The 17,518-nt window shown below is 38.6% G+C and overlaps 1 protein-coding gene across 8 annotated transcripts in view; it reads left to right on the forward strand.

Annotated features, from left to right (window-relative positions):
* Positions 1 to 17,518, forward strand: part of PCDH15 (protocadherin related 15) — an 821,537-nt gene that overhangs the window by 579,054 nt on the left and 224,965 nt on the right. The window lies entirely within an intron of this gene.

Here is a 17,518-nt window from a genome sequence, read left to right on the forward strand (position 1 = left end):
CAGTGTCCAGCTCTGTAGTGGTACCTGGCATCGAGACTTATGCTGAAATTAGAGGTATGCTGGGGCACTCTGGGAAAGTAGGTTAGCTGTTTATAGATACATGTCTTGCTGCCTAGCCCAGTAGAGTTGCTCTGTCTCTCTCTTGCATAGTAGTTTTTTGTTATCTTTTCCCTCCATCTGTTTCTTTATCCCTTTTCTATGTTAGAAACTGATCTTAGCTTTGAATTCAGATGTGCATTTCTCAGTAATCAATACATAGGAATGCAGTAATTTTTTTATTGGGTGTGCTGTATTCATCTTTGACCTCAACTACATTCATGTTGCCTGAGGATTCCTCTTTCATTACCAATAATGAACCCATGTGTTCTTTTTATGTCATGGTTTCAGGGCTTGATAGGAAAGAGAAATAAGCATAAGCATGCTTTGATGTTAAATAAATGTTTAGTTGAGAAGATCAACTACTAACAGCTGTTATTTCAGAGTTTCTATACGGTCTATACAATAAATTATTGAAGGTGAAAGCTGACATTTTGTTTAATGTTTCTGCAGCCATTCTCTAATCAATGTAGTAGCTCCAGAGCACAGAAACTCAGGGCTCTTGTACATTGTAGTCCAGGGGTTTTGGGTTACTATATGCATGTGTTGTCCAGCTTTCTGTATGAAATCATTCTCATATTTAATGCCATAATCATTTTGCCTTCTCTTTACAAATACTACTGTATCTGAGTAAATGTGTGACGAAAAACGTTGACAAATCATTATTTGCTACTAAAAGGTTTATGTACTTTCTTATCTGTGTATCATATCCTAGAATATTAATTATAGAAAAGCCTAGCAGTTGGTGTTAATGAGACTAAAATCTTCGGTGAACGATTGCATGTGCTGACAACTGTTGGGCTGTAAGATGAATGAGTTCCTGTGTATTTACTAGTAAAAAATTATTTGGTAGACAAGGCAATGGTGTCACTTCAGCTATACTACAAGAGCTAACCAGAGAAATGCTTCAAAAATTGGGTCTGTATCTATATGTTCTTGGGTTGTTGCTTGTTCAGTAAAGTCTAAAAGAATCTTTTTCATAACTGAGACTTTGAATAGTCTCATTTTCATTTGCCAGTGGCTGAAGGATGAGCAAATTGACCCATATTTCAGGAATTAATTTTTCATTAGCAATTTAGGTAAAACCTGAAACTCTGATTAAGAACGGGAAAATGAAGATTGATTTCCATGACATGTATGCAGTTTTCAGTGTATTTTTTATTGAAAAAGGCAAATTGTTACAGCCAAGTTATTTGCAGTATAGTTGAGCAGCAGCTAGCAATTCTTCTAATTAAATTAAAGCATAGATGCATGATGAACCGATAGGCAATCTTAAATTGCTTTGAAAGTTGGAAAGCAGTTCAAAAGCAATGATAAGATCCTCTCTTGGGTGCAGTTTACCCTTTAAAGTTTATGAATGAACTTTTCATTTGCATTTTTCTCACTCTTTTCCACTTTAATTGCAGCCATACAGAGGTCACCAGCTTGATATTAAGTTCAAGGCAAGACAACATTTAACTATCAGTAGCATTCACAGTAAATTCACTAGCATAGACTTTTTTATAACTTGGATTGGTCATTTTGAATTAACTCTATGGAAATGACTCGGCACAGTCAAAATGTAAGCTTTGAGAAGCCATTGATTATCTCATAGGGCCTGATAAGCAGTCATAAAAGGTGTTTTAAGTCTTCTGTTATGATTTTTCCCTATCTTTTCTATTTCTATGATTGATTGTCTTTCATATGCAACCTCTTGATGACTAGAGCCTTTTTTTAAAGTAAATGTCACTGAAAAGTAGTGAAGCATGAAAAGGTTAAAATTATGAAGGTGTAATGTTACAGGTAATTAATTTTTATGTATTTGGGAATATGCCAAGTCGGCATGGTTAAAAAGAATTGTCAGTAAATTTGTAAGTTTAATATGTGAATACATGAACTTTGGAATTGTTTTCTATGTTCTCTCTTAGCAGGCAGGCAAGAACTTTACTTACCTGATACGTTAATCAGGCAGGACAGTCACAGTTCATATCTAAGAACTCATGAGTTTAAATATAGATGTATTTCAGATAGAGGAAAAGTTTAGCTGGCTGCTTTCACTTCAAGAACAAACAAAACCATGCTTTTAACTTAGATTGTTAATGAATATTTAAAGGAACCAGATGTTTTAGTTATTGAAACCACTATTTCTAGTTGAGAAAATTATAGCAGACTACAGAATAAGTGAATATAGTCTGAAAGATACTTTCCTGCTGGTGATTTTAACCAAGTTGCATTTCAGAAATAGATTGACCTCTACGGGTACAGAAAACTTGCTTTAAATGTGGGATTACTATGTTGGAGATCTTGCCTCGTATGTTTGTACATACCACAAGAGGCGGGGAAGAATACTGAGTTTCGTGGGAAGACAGAACAGGAAGACACATAGATTTTTTATGACATGAAAAGATAATTGGTTGAGCATGATACACATGCCTCAGGTTTTCACTAATCCTTCTTAAAATGGATGAGTTGGGGTTTTTAAGGGAAAAAGGATCAAGCTTGACTGAAAACTGAGACGTTTTTGGCAATACATAGTCAAAAATGAAATAGGAAAAGAAAAATACATTGCAGATCAAATTTGAAACTGTGTTTGGGGTGAGAGAAATACATTTTGTTTATGGCTAGGACTGGGTTATCAAGTGACCCATGATACACACTGGCTGTTGGGACTTCTTTGCAGGAGGAGCAGGAACTCTGGTAGTTCACCAGAGACCCAGTCTGGGCTGGATACTGAGCTAATGGTGAAAACAGGCACATTTTCTAGGTATTTATGAAGCTGTATAGTGAAATTTTAGAGAGTTAATTTCAATTCTGATTCCTTTAATTAAGAGTAAAGAGGGAATAAACTGATAAAAATGACTGATTTTATATTTATAATTTTCTTCTTTTTTCCAAATATGGAAATGTTCCATTAATTGCCTGATATTTATCAAAATGTTTAGTAACTTTCTGGGAACACTAGTGGGAAAACAATGATTTTTTACAGCTTTGTTAGAAGCTAAGAAGAAAAAGGGTCCTGATTTTGCTTGGAACAAGTAATTGTGGAGCTGTAATTAGAAGTCACTTCCTTTCAGCAATGGAGATGATCAGCTTTGATTCAAACTTTGGTCTGGCACGTCAGCCACATAAGTCAAATACATAAAACGTTTGAGAGATCGTCAGGGTGCCTGGTGGGTTCAATGTGTGCAGTAGTACAGGTTCACTAGTGTAAAACACCTTCTTGTGTGGCAGAATCAATGTCAAAAATCTGATGAATTAATGAAGTACAAAAAGTGCCAAGCATCCTCGTCTTAAGTTGATGAGATCTTGCTTTTTCCTCCTTCTGTAGACTTCATTCTCTAGTTCTTATTTTAAAGTTTGTTAAAAAGAAGAAGAAAGAAGAAGAAAAACCCCACCTGCCTCATAACAAAGAAGACTTTAGCATAATGTGTGAGACTACACAGCTTAGAAAAAGAATAACTTGAGGACAGTAGGAAAGTGTGATTCCTCACTTCTGCAAGATATTCACTACCTGGGGTTTGAAACTGTCTTGCTCTCTGTGATACCATTAAGGAATTTCAGATATGAAATGACTGAGCCTTTCACTCCTAAAAACTAGACCTTCAGGAGTGGAAAGAGTGCCTGAGAAAGTACCATCTCTGTCTCATTCTGAGCTGGGGTCTGTATCTTGAATATACAATCAACTACTTGTGTGATTTAATTGCTGTCTTGGATATTTGCCATGACAAAAAAGGCACTTTCACAATATGCATTTCTGTTTCATAAAGCCGTGTTTGTTATGGCATGAAGTAGAGCTGTTGCCAAAGAGGAAGCATATGTATTAATTTATTTGATCCTTAAATGTAATTTAGAAATATTTAAATGTTTAAATTGTTGAAATTTAGACAAAATACTTTAGCAGTGATGCTGTATCAGTGAACTTCAGAAAAATTCTCATCTATGTGATAACACTGGTCCTTGTAGAGATAATTACCATTTCAATAGCTAGGCTATCCCCTTAAATTATAATCTAGCTGTTCATTAGGGGTTAGGAAGAAAGAGTTGTCTTTTCACCTTATTGCCACAGTGCAGAGGGTGCAGATTTTATTAGTTCTTCAGTTAATCAAATAGTGATTCATCAGTTAAGGTTTTGCAGATACTTGTGTACTTGCAGGTAACGGGCAATAAAGTAGAGGAACCCTTTGAGGCTGCAGGAGTCACTCTGAGTGCTGCTTCCCTTTTGATAACCATGAAGTCTTGTGGCCTTTTGCAGAAACAGAGCAGCAGGATTTGCTGTCACCTTCTCATCAGCAGTTGTGTGATCTTACACATCTGCAGGCAGGTGATTTGGCACAGACTTGCTTGCCAGGCTTGGCTTTGACAGTATGGCTCTTGATAGCAACGTAGGCGTGGCAGCTCACATTCGGCTGCTTTACCTGGGTTTTTTTGGTTGTCCTGGTGTTTTAAAGGTAACTTGGGAGTCTCCTTGATCCACTGCATCCTACAGTACAAATGTGGCCTTATTCCACTTGTTGTCGTTGTGGTGTTCCCAAGACAGTGTGTGCCCTTGAGGGGCCAGCAGCCTTCCCAGCTGTGCCGTCCACAATGGGATCATACCAGGGAGGGAGCAGCCAAAGGAGCCTTGCTGTCCCAGCGCAGCAGCTCAGGTTGTGACTAGTGTCCTGACCTCCATTCCAAAATGTGAAGAATACAGAGAGAATGTGGTGTGCCATGGCAAAGAGCGTTTCCCTGCCTCCAGCTGTGGGCTACACAATGCAGTGTAGGGTAAGGAGGGGGCAGCGCATCATCATCACTACCAGGGCAATTAGCTTTGCTTCTGCTCTGTAGAAAACCTTGCTTAAATCCTAGCAGTCTTTCCTTTAAAGCATGAGGAAATTCACAGCGAGCTGGAACGCCCTCTTCTGATGCTGAGACAGAACACCCTCTTCTGAAAGAAGTGTGCTGAGTCTGCATTTGGCTCTCCATCAATACCTCCAAGCAGTATAGCAGTGCTCAAGTTTAAAACAGCTTATATGGCTAGATAGTAGGAGATGCTTTGTAAATAATTCCTGATTTTTGTTCTGGAAGAGTCTTGGGATTTGAGAAGAAAAGCATTTAAATGTAAAATTTCACTGTACTGTAAAAAGATGTGAGGATGGGCTTGTGGATGAAGTATGTCAGCATTGCAGGTTCCATGTGTGTATGTACGCATATGATATATCTACAACGGCACACATTTGTTGAAAATTAAAGCATCTGAAATATACCTAGAAAATCCAAGTTTTTTCCTAAATTACCTAAATTAATCTAAATGTGGCATTAATGCCACTGTTAATATTGCCATTAAAGCAGTGTAGTAAAGTGATTATAATAGTGGTGATACAGAATTTGTTACTGGCTCTGGGCACAAACTCTACCTAAAATTCTCTCTTGACAGAGTGACAAACTTTAATGAGAAAATGACAGTAGTGGATACAGTTTGAATAAAATCAGGTGTTAGGTAGTTATACCTGACATTCCATGCCTGAACTAGAGAAGTTCCCATTAAGTTGCAAGTACAAAAAAAAGAAAAACAAACCCCCAAAAAAACCCCAACAAAAAAAAAACCCCAAAAACACAATAGTAAAGAAACTGTAAATGTTTCTTCTGACAGCTGAGAGTGGTGGTCCACAGTGCTGTTTTGCTAACCCCAAATGTTAAACTCTAGTATCAGCCTGATCAATAGGACCACTGCTTGACTGCACATTCAATACCTCGGAAATTTGCTATACTTAGAGACTTTTGACCTTACTTGCTCCTCCAGGTGAGAAAATGGCTCTAGCAAAGAAAAGTTCTATGAAGGAAGATACTAAATGTGTAAATAAGAAAACAAACCAGCAACATTATCTTAATAATATCTATGTCTATAATGAATCAGTCAAGAGACAAAGAATCTGGGTGAAATACTGACCTATTCATTTCTATGTTACCTTGTTTTGATTTTTAAAGGAACTACTGCTTTGTTACAGGATATTATTTTTTTTCTAGTTTCATACAGATTAATATATGAAGGGTCCCACCAGTGGTACTGGTTATGCTTCCCCAAGGGGTTCTCCCACATTGCATTTAGATGTTCTGTCTTGAAAACTGGTGGCAGACAGGTTTTCCTGTTCTATGAACCTGTCTGATTTTTGAGCCGAGGTAAACTTCTAGCGCCTCTGGTGCCTATAGCAAGGAGTGCCATAGCATGAGTGTATTTGGGTGAAGCTCCTTGTTCTGTGTATTCTGAGGCTGCCACCAGGTAATTTGTTTAGATGTTCCTGAGCTGCTGGTTTGCAAGAGGCAGTGAGCCCCTGATCTTACGAGCACTCTCTGTAACACAGTTTTATAGACCTTTTGCGTCTTTCTTCTTAGTGTCTTCTTTCAGGCTCAGAGGTACTTGCTAAGCCAGAGCCTGTTTGTCTACAAGCTATGCCCTGCTTTTGATCATACCTTTAATTGTAACTTCTCGTGCCTCTTCTAGTATATTTTATTATGGCTAATTCTTCTAAAGACATAGAGAAGCTGTCAGCCTCTTCTCCTTAACAGTATCTGCAAACTCAGCTGATACTAGCAACTGTTGACACTGCTGACTCTTCCCCTCTGAGAGAAATATGTATTTAAAAGAAAACAAAATGGGGCTAATATTTCAGACTTTTGTATTGTAATACAATTGTTCTTAGAAATTAAAATAATATTTAAGTTCTTAAGGTAGTGTTTTATTGATCTTTAAGTATTTTCTATCTTTTGTGAATCTTTGTCAGGTAGGTGCGTTTCGGTTTTTTGCAGCTGTTCTCTTTCTTCATTCTGAATCTTGAACAGAAATCATGATAATAAGAAACCTTTCATCAAGAATTTGGAAGATAATTAAGGAAATAGACTTCATAGTTCGTATGGAAAAAAGTGAAATGTCAAAAAGGAAATGTTTATCATTCTTATCAAGCACAGTCATCACATTGTAACAAGTAGAACCTCCAGGTTGAAGTCTTGCTTTTGACTGAATTGCACAGGAGATTATACCTGCATGCCAAGGCAGGAGGCCCATTGCATAATGCATTTCGTTTAGTTTCCAGCACAGATACTCTGTTGGAGGCATTTCTTATAAAGCATGTCAGATATAGAAAAAGCAATTTAGTAAGCACTGAGATCAGATCCTGATGAAATTCAATTCTTTTTTGGACCTGCTGTTCCTGGAAGACATCATTGATAAAAATAGTCTCTATTTTCCTCTTTGCTGTGATTCATTATGCTATCTTGCTGCTCTTACAAAATATTTTTTCATCCTCAAAGGTGGCTTGTTTTTACAAATAAATGAGAAAGGAATTGTGTTTTGTGACAGTTTACTCTGTTAACAACATGATGTGTCAGGATATTTGAATTCTACAGTTTTCATTGTAGTAAACCGGCATGAACATTGGGCACATCAGAAAGAGCACAGCAACCATGGATTATATTGGAACAACAAAATAAGGTGCTAAAAGCTATTAGACAACTATGGTGCTGAATTTAGAAAGCTGGCTTCTTTTTAATAATCAATCTTGTGTTAGTTTTCCCATCAGTTAGTGAAACACTTCTTTTGAGAAGATAAGAGATGTTAGTTCACACACGTCAACTGCATAAAGTATCTGCTGTTGCTTTTTCTAAGTGGCTTTTAGAAATGAAGGTGAACTTCTTCAAAATAAATAGAAAGGTAGATTTATTTTAAACTTGCAGATTAACTCCCATTGTTATTACTTTCAGTATATACATATGTTTGAACTGAACAGTTTTTAACTATGATTTATTAATACCAGTTTTACTATCTGCTGTTAATAGTTACGATTCCCCTGGGTGGACTGTTATAACACAGTTCCTGTCTTACTAGTGATATTGATAAAAATGCCTTTTCACCCAGGTGCTACGTCTCCAGGAATGCTGCTCAATGCTGCTTATATTTCATTTTCATATCAAGTGTGGACATTGCACACAGTCTGGTTGCACTCTGGCACTCATCTGGTGGTAAGAAGTGTTATTTTAACAGAGCATGAACCCTCAGATGTATGTAGCATTGCAAACAAGTAACAACTATAGATTAGGTGAATGGGCTGCAAATCTCTAGGGTCGAGCAGTGTAGATTTTGATGGAGTTGGTTTCCTCATGTAGGTTTGCCCATTCTTGGGAAGCAATTTTGAGGCACAGAATTTTTGGCTATATACACCTGTTTAGCTCCTGTGACAATTAGATCAGAACAGTTTCCTGCAGACGATTTACTCTTTTCTCTTTTGGCTTTACTGAATCCATGCTTGGGGTTTTCTTCCTTTCTCTTTGTTTTGGCTTTCAGTTGAGATCTTTGCCCAGAAGTCCAGTGTTCTGTGTTGAGTCAGAAGAGGGTCATAAGATTGTGTTTACCCTGTATTCCTGTACACCATTGTATCATGTTATCCCTCAAAGAGTAGCATAGGAAATTCTGCAAACTCTGATGTGAGGCACTGCCGCTCTCTGTGTTTGCTCGCTTACCAAAGGGAGTGCCTGTAGGCCCTTGTAGCTATCAACAGGAAGGCAAGAAGTGGAGAATGGTGCGATCCTGTAAATAAGAGGTTTGATGTGACATACACATTTTGACTGTTGACAAGTTTTTGGTATGATCTTCGGTTGAATATACTTTTCTGGGGTGTTACTTGCTTTTTGGATTTACCTCATTTGTAGTTGGATAACTCCGTTGAAATATTTTCTTCATTTTACTGTCATGCAAGTACTTTATGATGGATTTGTGCTCATTAGTGTTTTGTCACAGCCCTGGTTGTACTGGCAGAGCATCTGAAGCAGCAGCAAGAAACAATGTTGGAATGGTTTTGCAGTTCTTCCTGCTGTTTTAGTACTGTGTGTTGGCAATAGCGTATGCATTTCTGCACAGCATGGGTATGACTTCGCTAATTTCCGATTTACAGCTTGTATTCTAACCTCATGTGTTTTTCAAGAAGCACAAGGGGAAGCAGTGTAACCATAATGATTCATCAATTCATCAAAAACTTTGTTGGTTTAATATTGTAGGGCTTACTTTGAAGGGGTTCTGGATGTCAGCACGGGGTAATGTGTGTTGCTTAACTGGTATTTTCTATTCAGCAAAAAGCTTCTCACCCTTGTTTGCGTAGGATGAGAGTTCTGCTGTCTTCATCAGTGAATTCATCAGCTACTCTATGAGTATGATGTGTGTTGAAGGCCCCTAGGCTTTATTTGAAGTCCATTGGCCCCAGTTACAGCTTTCCAAACTGGGAAGGCTGTAAAAATAACAGATTTTAGAGTAAAATACTGGCATGAAATGTGTTTCGTTAACTAATTGTGCTATTCACCACCTTGTTCTGATAAAATACATGTATCTATTGCTTTACACTGTGAGAGAAACCCAAGAAAAGCTGATGGTTAAGTGTGATTCATTGTGTTCTTTTGGAGTATTTTGTGTCAGTAAAAGTTATCACTATGAAATACTCTACAGTTCTCAGCACTTCCTAGAAAATAATGATACACATAAGAATGTGGGAAAAGAAAAGAATGCTTTCTCTGCGTGTTCATTCAGTTTGGACATTGCAAAGCATTATGTGCATCTTAGTTTTGTTCAGAGCAGAAAAGACTATAAATCATCAAACACAAGAAATATCCTGTGTTTCAGTGATTTAATCCAGTTTGCCAAACTTTTAATATATTTTAACTTGACAACAGAGGGGCAGGGAACTCTGGTCTTATTTTCTTGAAAACCTTTGAGCCACCTATTCAGTGCAGAATTCAGTTCCTTGTATCCTTGGCTAGAAATTTGAATGACTAGCTGGATTTAGGCCCACAGCTTGGGGAAAGAGGGGAGTTCTTGAGGATACAAGTCCCTGGCCTCGATTTTTATAATTGAACTGCACTTGGTGCTACCAGTCAAAAAACCACTGGTGTTCCTTGGGAGTGTCAGTGCATGCCGCTTGACAGGATGGCAGCACGAGGCGTCACGGGGTGACTGATTGTCTGGAAGTGGCAGCAGGGAAGCAGTGATTGCTGGCAGCTGGGGAAATGGGAGGGCAGGGCAGCTGGGTCCACTTGCAGTTATTGATGGGGCATGCCGGTGTGGATAGTGGTATGGGTTAGGGAGGTGGGAGAGGGTCACCACTCTGACACTTAGCAAATGTGAAGACAGAAGAGGAAAAAGGGAGAAATACTTGGAAACATAGAGAAAAAGATGACTTTTTATAGTTTGTTGCCAATTGAGTGACATAATGTCATCAGTCTTCTAGTGTTGGAAGCAATCTCTGTTGCAGGGCTGTCAGTTGAGCTGATGCAGATCAAAATACTTATTTGCCATTGTATAAAAAAGTATCTTTCTTAACCTCTCCCCCAAAATCAATGAAAATTTTAATGTACTGAATCTGAATAAATTAGAGTAAATTCATATTTAGGAATTAGGTGTGGTGTTTTCACAGTTGAATATATATTCTTACATTCTTAGAGGAAAATGTCTGGGGAGGTGTTTAAGATTTTTCAATATTAGACAAGTCATTGAGCTGGTTACCGAAAATGCTTAAGTCTTCAAAATTTGACATCTGATAAATATCCTGCATACTTCCATGGAACAGGTCTTATATGTGTATATGAATGCCTTAGAGCTCCTAGGAACAATTGAATAGGTAACACAGAGCTTACTTAGGAAATTATTTTACAAGAATACCAATTTATTTGGTAAGACTGTAATTTAGGATGGGTTTTCACAGCTGTGTTAATAGCACATATATTGGGTAAAGGTCAGTTAAATGTGTCTGCCTAAGAAATGCTGCCACAAACTGGCAAATAAAAATATTAATGTAAGTGAACATTCCTTTTTTTGGTGGATTGTTGCTCAAGGCACTGTGATGTATCTTATTTTGGTCAACCTGGAGTAATGCATATTTTCACAATGTTCGTTTTTTTAATTTTTCCTTTTTTTGTTGTTTTTTTCAGTCTTTGTTTGTGTCTTAAAACTTAGTCTTCCATGTGAATTTATTGGTAGAAAATGTCTTGCCATGTTTGAACACAGTAATAAAGTCTAAAGACAGAGGTTTTGTCCCTTCTGTTAGCGGATTTCATGCAGGCTAATAGACATAGGAGCACTCTGGGTAGGAAGTTCACATTGGTGAATCCGAAGAGGAGTTTGGGAACTCCTCCTTTTCATATGGTTTTATCTTTTACAGCAGTTGGTAATGTTTATTTCTGCCTGTGTAGTGACTCAGACTACAGACTCCCAGGAGCATCTCAGGGCAGGCAGGTGGGAGCTGAAATGGTTGTGAATCAACAAAGCAGCATCAGCCCTGTTTGTGAACCTCTGACTGATTCATTGTCTGTTGTCTTCAATCAAGTAAAAGACAGTTCTTTTATTAATAAAGTACTTGCTCAAAAATAGGCAGTGTCCTGGTCAGGAAGGTTAACTGTGTTTCAGCATCCTAGAACACTGTAGAGGAATGAAGCTGGGTTAATTAACATTGATAATATACAGCTGTGGGCTGGCTTCAGGGGCGGTGAGTTGGCTGGTGTAGACAAGGTGCAGCTGTGGCTGGTTCTGTTAAGTGGTTGGGCAGCCAAGGAAGAGAGAGGAGGAAGAAACAGAGAGAAGTGAGAAAGAATGCGTGCCCTGGATGAGGAGAGACTAGGAGAAGGTAGCAGAGGGACTGACATGAAGAGTATGCTGGTATGTAATGGTAAAAGACCTCGTTGCATCCAGCTAGTTTTCAGAGTGCTGCGACAGAACACAATCATTTTCGTAGAAGAAAAAACCAACCAAAACCCACCAAACAGCTTGCTACAAAAAAAGGTGTTGTTATTCTAACTCTAAAAATGTGCCATTTTCTCTTTTCCTTCTTGTCTTACCTAGAGGAAGCAGTTCTTCATAAATAGATACAGTTGACAAATTTAGCTGTGCATCTCAGGTAGACAATGGAAAAGATAGAAATCTCTGGTTTTGGACTTTTGAATGCAGCTGTAGTCCCAAATTTATTAAGCTGCATGTTAATAAGTAAAAAATCAGTTGTTCTTTTTTCTTGCTATCCTTAGTAGGAGCATAAAACATTCTTGCACAAATGCAAAGCAAACTTACTTTGTAAGTTTTGGGACTAATCAATGATGTGCTGGTTTAAAGATCTTTTGCTTTACATTGTTTAAGGTATTTTTCAGGTAAGACAAAAAAAAAAAAGGGGGGGGAAATTTCTGCCAGTCATTATTATTTTATTATCATGTTATCCCCCTTAGATACCTGTATTCTAGCCATGTGTCACCATTTGAAATGGAGAGAACAGCTGAGTTTCAGTGCATTACGAAGATGTGAGAAAGACAGAGAAGGAAACATCAGAGATAGGCTCACATGTGGTGATAGTAGTCAGTTCCTGAATAAAAGCAAAAAGAGTTTCAAGAGTTTCTGTAGTTGCAGTATGTTCAAAGATATTAAGAGTACTGTGTCTGAAAGCAGAGTTTCTTTCCTCTCCAGGGAAGCTTTCTACTGAGTAAACAGGACTGCTTAAAACAGACAGGCTCCATTATCTCTTTCTCTTCTAAACAAATAATATGCAACCAAATTTTGGCTAACCACACAGGTCCAAGAGCAAGACATAAAAACAATGTAGCAAATCATTATAAGCATTTTCCAGCTACACTAAATGCATTGAGACAAAGCATTTGAATAAATATTTGCTGTTGTGTTTGGGTTTTTTTCTTTTCTTTTCCAGCCCTTTTGATTTAATAACAGTAACTTCAGGTCTTTCCCATTCCTCTTTCACATTTGTCCCATGACGGAAACTCAATGCTGCTGCTTTTTGAAGTTTTTATCATTTGATGACTGGGGTAGGGTGAATGGCACTGTTTTATGATATTGGTGAATAAACATTTTTATTATTCACTGATCATTTCATAATGAATTATGAGAGATCTTTCCATTGAAATAAACATGAGGGAAAGATTGCAAGTGCTTTGTCCTCATAGCCCCTAAGCAGTCAAGTCTTGTTTGATTTCATTGAAAAGGAGGATGGTTTTGACTCATTGCCCTCCAAAGTATTGCTGAGAAAATTTCTCTGAGAGTTTTGGTTGGTGATTTTTCACAAAACAACTGAATATGTAAAAGGAAAATGTGAAAAATCTTGAGGTACTTCATTTGTGTGGTCTTCAGTGCTTAAAACTAGTCTTTTGCAGGTGACCCTCATAATCTCTGCTCTGAGTAATTGAGTATAATCTGTAATTCTCTTAGTGTGCTCTCCCCCACGTTGCCGAGGTCACATAGGAATGAGCTGAGCGACTCCGATACTAGCACAGATCCCTTTTGATCTGCCCTCTTTTCCTATGTGAACTGAAAGCTTCGTCCTCCTCTGCCTCATGTCTCTTTCTGTATACACAGATCTTGTTTTCTGTCAAGGCCAAATTTCCTTAGGAGTATTTTGTCAGGGAGCTTGTCAAACTTGGCTGGAAGTCTACACGTGCTGTATCACATGGTTCTGTGGTATCCATGTGCCAGTGATTCCTGCATGGAACCACAGTAAGTTTGAGAGACTGGATTTCCCTTTGCAGAAAACCAAACGCCCTGTTGTATTTATTTCTGTGTTTTCTCAGACTGTTATTTTATCACCTGCTGATTTTCTTGGTATAAGCCTCAGGTTTCATGATGGTATTCCCCTGGGTCACCCTGGGACCCTTTTAATTCTGGTATTACATTTGCCACCTGCTGTTCTTCAGGTACCAAAGCACTTTTAAGCAAGAAATTACATAGCACAACAGGTTCATGTGACTCATTCTTGCGTTCCATTAGAAATACATCTGCCCTTGGCCTCATGTTACTCTTCATTTGGCTTGTTCAGTCCATAATGTGTCTGAATGCTATGATTTTTTGCAGGACCTGCTAGACATCTCACATGGAGAAGGTGCTGGCATGGGCCCCATCAGAGTCCTTTCATGGTGAACACAAAAGAAGGAAAAAAAATTGAGATTTTGTGCCGCTACCTTATTCTCTCTGAGCTACCCCCCCTCCTCCCCCTCTTGATCATCTCCGGGCCCTGCAGGCACCCTGGCAGGTTTCCTGTCACAGTTCTGTTTGAAGAAAGATTTTTTTCTATTATTATGTATTAATACTGTGATAACATTTGCAAGCTGGGGGTTCGGTCCCTTTTTTTTTTTTTCTGGCCTTCCTGATGGTGAGTTCTTCTGTATTGGAGCACCCGGAAGTCTGTTAATACCAAAACCAGTAACTGAGAGATCTCTTCCCTAATGGGGAGAAGTAAATAAATTATTGCACATTTTACCCTAGAACTGACAGGATCTCCTTGTTTGTTTGTTTTTTAATCACCTGCTGCTGCCAGAACTTGTGGACCCTTTTATGTTCTTCACTAAGACATGGCTGTTTTTAAAGGCCATCTGTTTAACCTGAGTAACCTTCCCTGCACTACTGTGTAGCCATGCTGACTTGCACTTTCTCAAGCCTGTCTCAATAAAAACCTCATGGACATTTTCTTTGCCTTGAACTGAGTGTCCTTAAGCAGTCATGGGTCCCACGAACATTTCACTCAGTAACGTTTTCACTTCTTTCTAATGGGCTTCCATCTTTTTATGAAGCTCTTCTTTGAGGCTGAGATCGACAATGATAGGGCTGTCTTTTGTAAGGATGTTAGATCTATTACACAGTGGTGGCTGTCGCAGACTCCGTTTTGTAACATTTGCCTACTCTGCAGAGCTGGAAGGAGGCTCCACCTCCTCTTCTTAAGTCAGGAGCCACCTTCTGTCTGTATGTGACCACGTCCACTCTTTCAAAGGGCTTAGCAAATCCTCATCTTTTCTGTGAACCTTCTGGCGAACATGGTGGTGAGTATTGTACCATGGTGGTCTGCAGGTCTCTAGCAACAACTGGTAACTGTGATATGCAGAACAGTTTTGGGGGCAGGACTGGGGCCCCACCCCAGCAAGATGGGCTCGGGGGAGCTGCCTGGCCCCATGAGCCCCCACAGCTTTTCTGCCAAGCAGCACCATAGCAGCAGGACCCGGGGGATGTTGTGAGCACCTGTTCATGCCTTTTACATTTTAAAGTGCTCAGGAAAGAAAGAAATATCCCTATGTAATAATCATAGTTATTACTGCTATTGATCAGAGCATGTTTTGACTACAAATTCTTAAAATAATTATTTTTCATGAAAAGTATATGTACACCTCCTGAAACGATCCTACACATCCTTTTACAAATTTATTAACATACTTAATGGCTGCTTCTTTGTGCAGTTATGTTTCCATCGTTCTAATTTAAATGAAAAAGATACTTGCATTATCTATGGATTATTGAAACAATATGAAAGTATCTTTAACTTTGCTTCAAGGCACATCAGGCTATTTAAATCAAAACAGCTTTAAATTATCCCTATACATTTTAGCGGATTGCAACTGATCTTGTTGCATGAAATCTTCTAGTTTATAAGCAGCCCATATCAGGGTGTACGGTACTTAGAAAAGCAACTTAAAATAAAAATTGAATGGATTTCATGTTTCAGTTTTAATTATACTACTTCACTTTCTTATACAACTTGCTTCTGTTAATTGATGGCTTTGACTCTGAGGAATCAGTGTAGTGGTGGCAGCGTGGGATAAAATACCCATTGTTCAAGTAGAACCTGTTTAATTTCAGTTGCAGTTTTTCTAAATGCTGCTCTCAAACTTCTCCTTGAACTGGACAGTAAAGCACATGTCCTTGCTATCTGAGTTACATATCCAACAATTACTATTTTAGTCTAGTTTCAGCAGTTGGGTACAGCTGACAGCTCATTATTGACAAGGCCAGATCCATCGCTGTTATTCTAGCATAGATTCGGATGTTTTGGCTTGGCCTGAAGTGCTATAATGGTGAGTTTGGAACCTAGCCAGCCTTAGCAAATGAGATTGTTTTGGTTTTTGACTTTCTTGGTTATGTTGTGGGTGTGGTTTTAACTACAATGTAGATTTGTCTGAGAGTGCTTCAATTGATCTGTAAATTTAAAAATAACATTTTAGTCTTGGGCAGTTTTATGCATAATCTTATCTCTCAGCATGTAATTTTTATGCAGTCCTAAAGCATTTTAAAAATTCAAATGTGTCAAATACATCTTTTCTATTTCTTTATGCCTATTTTGAGCTTGTCTGTTCCTCATTATGCTTTTAAGAGTTTAATTTTTTAAAGAGTCAAAAGTGGAAACAGGCATGTGACAAAAGACCTCGCCTGCTTGTTGGGAACTGTGGAAAAAGCCATGAGCTGAGAGGTAGAGTGAGGAGGTACCAGTCCTGTGTTGGTAGGCAGATGCTCTGCACCCAAAGCCGAGAGCTGTGCAACCATGCGTGGCTGCAAGCCTTGGCTCATGAGCCTGGAAGAGCCTCATTGGACCTTAGTAGCCTGTAGGAAATGACTTCTGGGTGGGCAAACCGTGGGCAGAATAGCTTGTATTATTGCAGATGACAATAAGGCTACGTATTCAAAATTACAGGAGGGGTTATCAACTCTCCTCTCTTGCAAACTGCCTTGTATTCATTCCATCTTGGTCTCCTCCTGGCTCACCTCTTTTCCCTCTAGGTTTATTGACAGGCATTGTTAAAGCTCTTGCAGGTTCCTTCCAGATTGCAGCAGGAGGATTTCTAAAGGCTGTGCCAAAACTTGGCCAAGCGCGGGCTTGTCTCATTCCTGTTCCTACTCTGAATTTCAAGTTCCCTCTTGCAGAACATGGAGTGTCAGAGCTTTCCAGAGCAAAGGCTGCCAGGATTAGTTGTATGTGGGAAATATGTCTCTGGTTTTTCATAGAGGTTATTAAACATTTTTGCCATGCAAAAAGTTCCAAGGGACGGAAAAGACTGGTGTACATACATTGGTGGACTAGCTACATTTCTAGATGATTAAGCAGCCAAGGTTACTGAAACTGTTATTTTAGAGTTGGGAATGGCAGCTCTGGTGTTGTGACTGGAGACTGTATCAGCATAGGAAAACTAGAAAATACTCAAAGCAACAGTGAGGGATTAATGCTGTTAGTAGGTACAGGAAGCTGTTAAGTTGGTAGGTAAAAAAATGGGCCCAGAAATACTGAACAAGATGAAAGCTTGCAAATGCCTTTTGTGGCTTTCTATCCATGTTTGGCATGTGAGATCACTCTACTTTGAATAACAGTGTGAATTATTGCAATGTCCATTCAAACTTTCCAATTGTACCTATCCTTGAAATGTCTGTACCTTGGCTTGAATTTCTTTTACAGTATGTATTCATGTATCACTGCCACTGTAGCTCCTAATGATTCTCAAATCTGATTTGTTGTTATTTCCTTTTTTAAAGCATTTTCTGTATTTCACTGCTATGATGATGTCTGAAATACCTGATTCAAGGGACTGTTTATAAAAGCATAGTCAAGTCAAGCATTTGCTTGAACATTTGCAAGCTTCCTTTCCTTGAAGATACTATTATAGTATAAGATGTATCTCAAAGAAG

This window comes from Falco peregrinus, chromosome 1, assembly GCF_023634155.1.
Source record: "Falco peregrinus isolate bFalPer1 chromosome 1, bFalPer1.pri, whole genome shotgun sequence".
In the NCBI taxonomy this organism is placed as follows: Eukaryota; Metazoa; Chordata; class Aves; order Falconiformes; family Falconidae; genus Falco; species Falco peregrinus.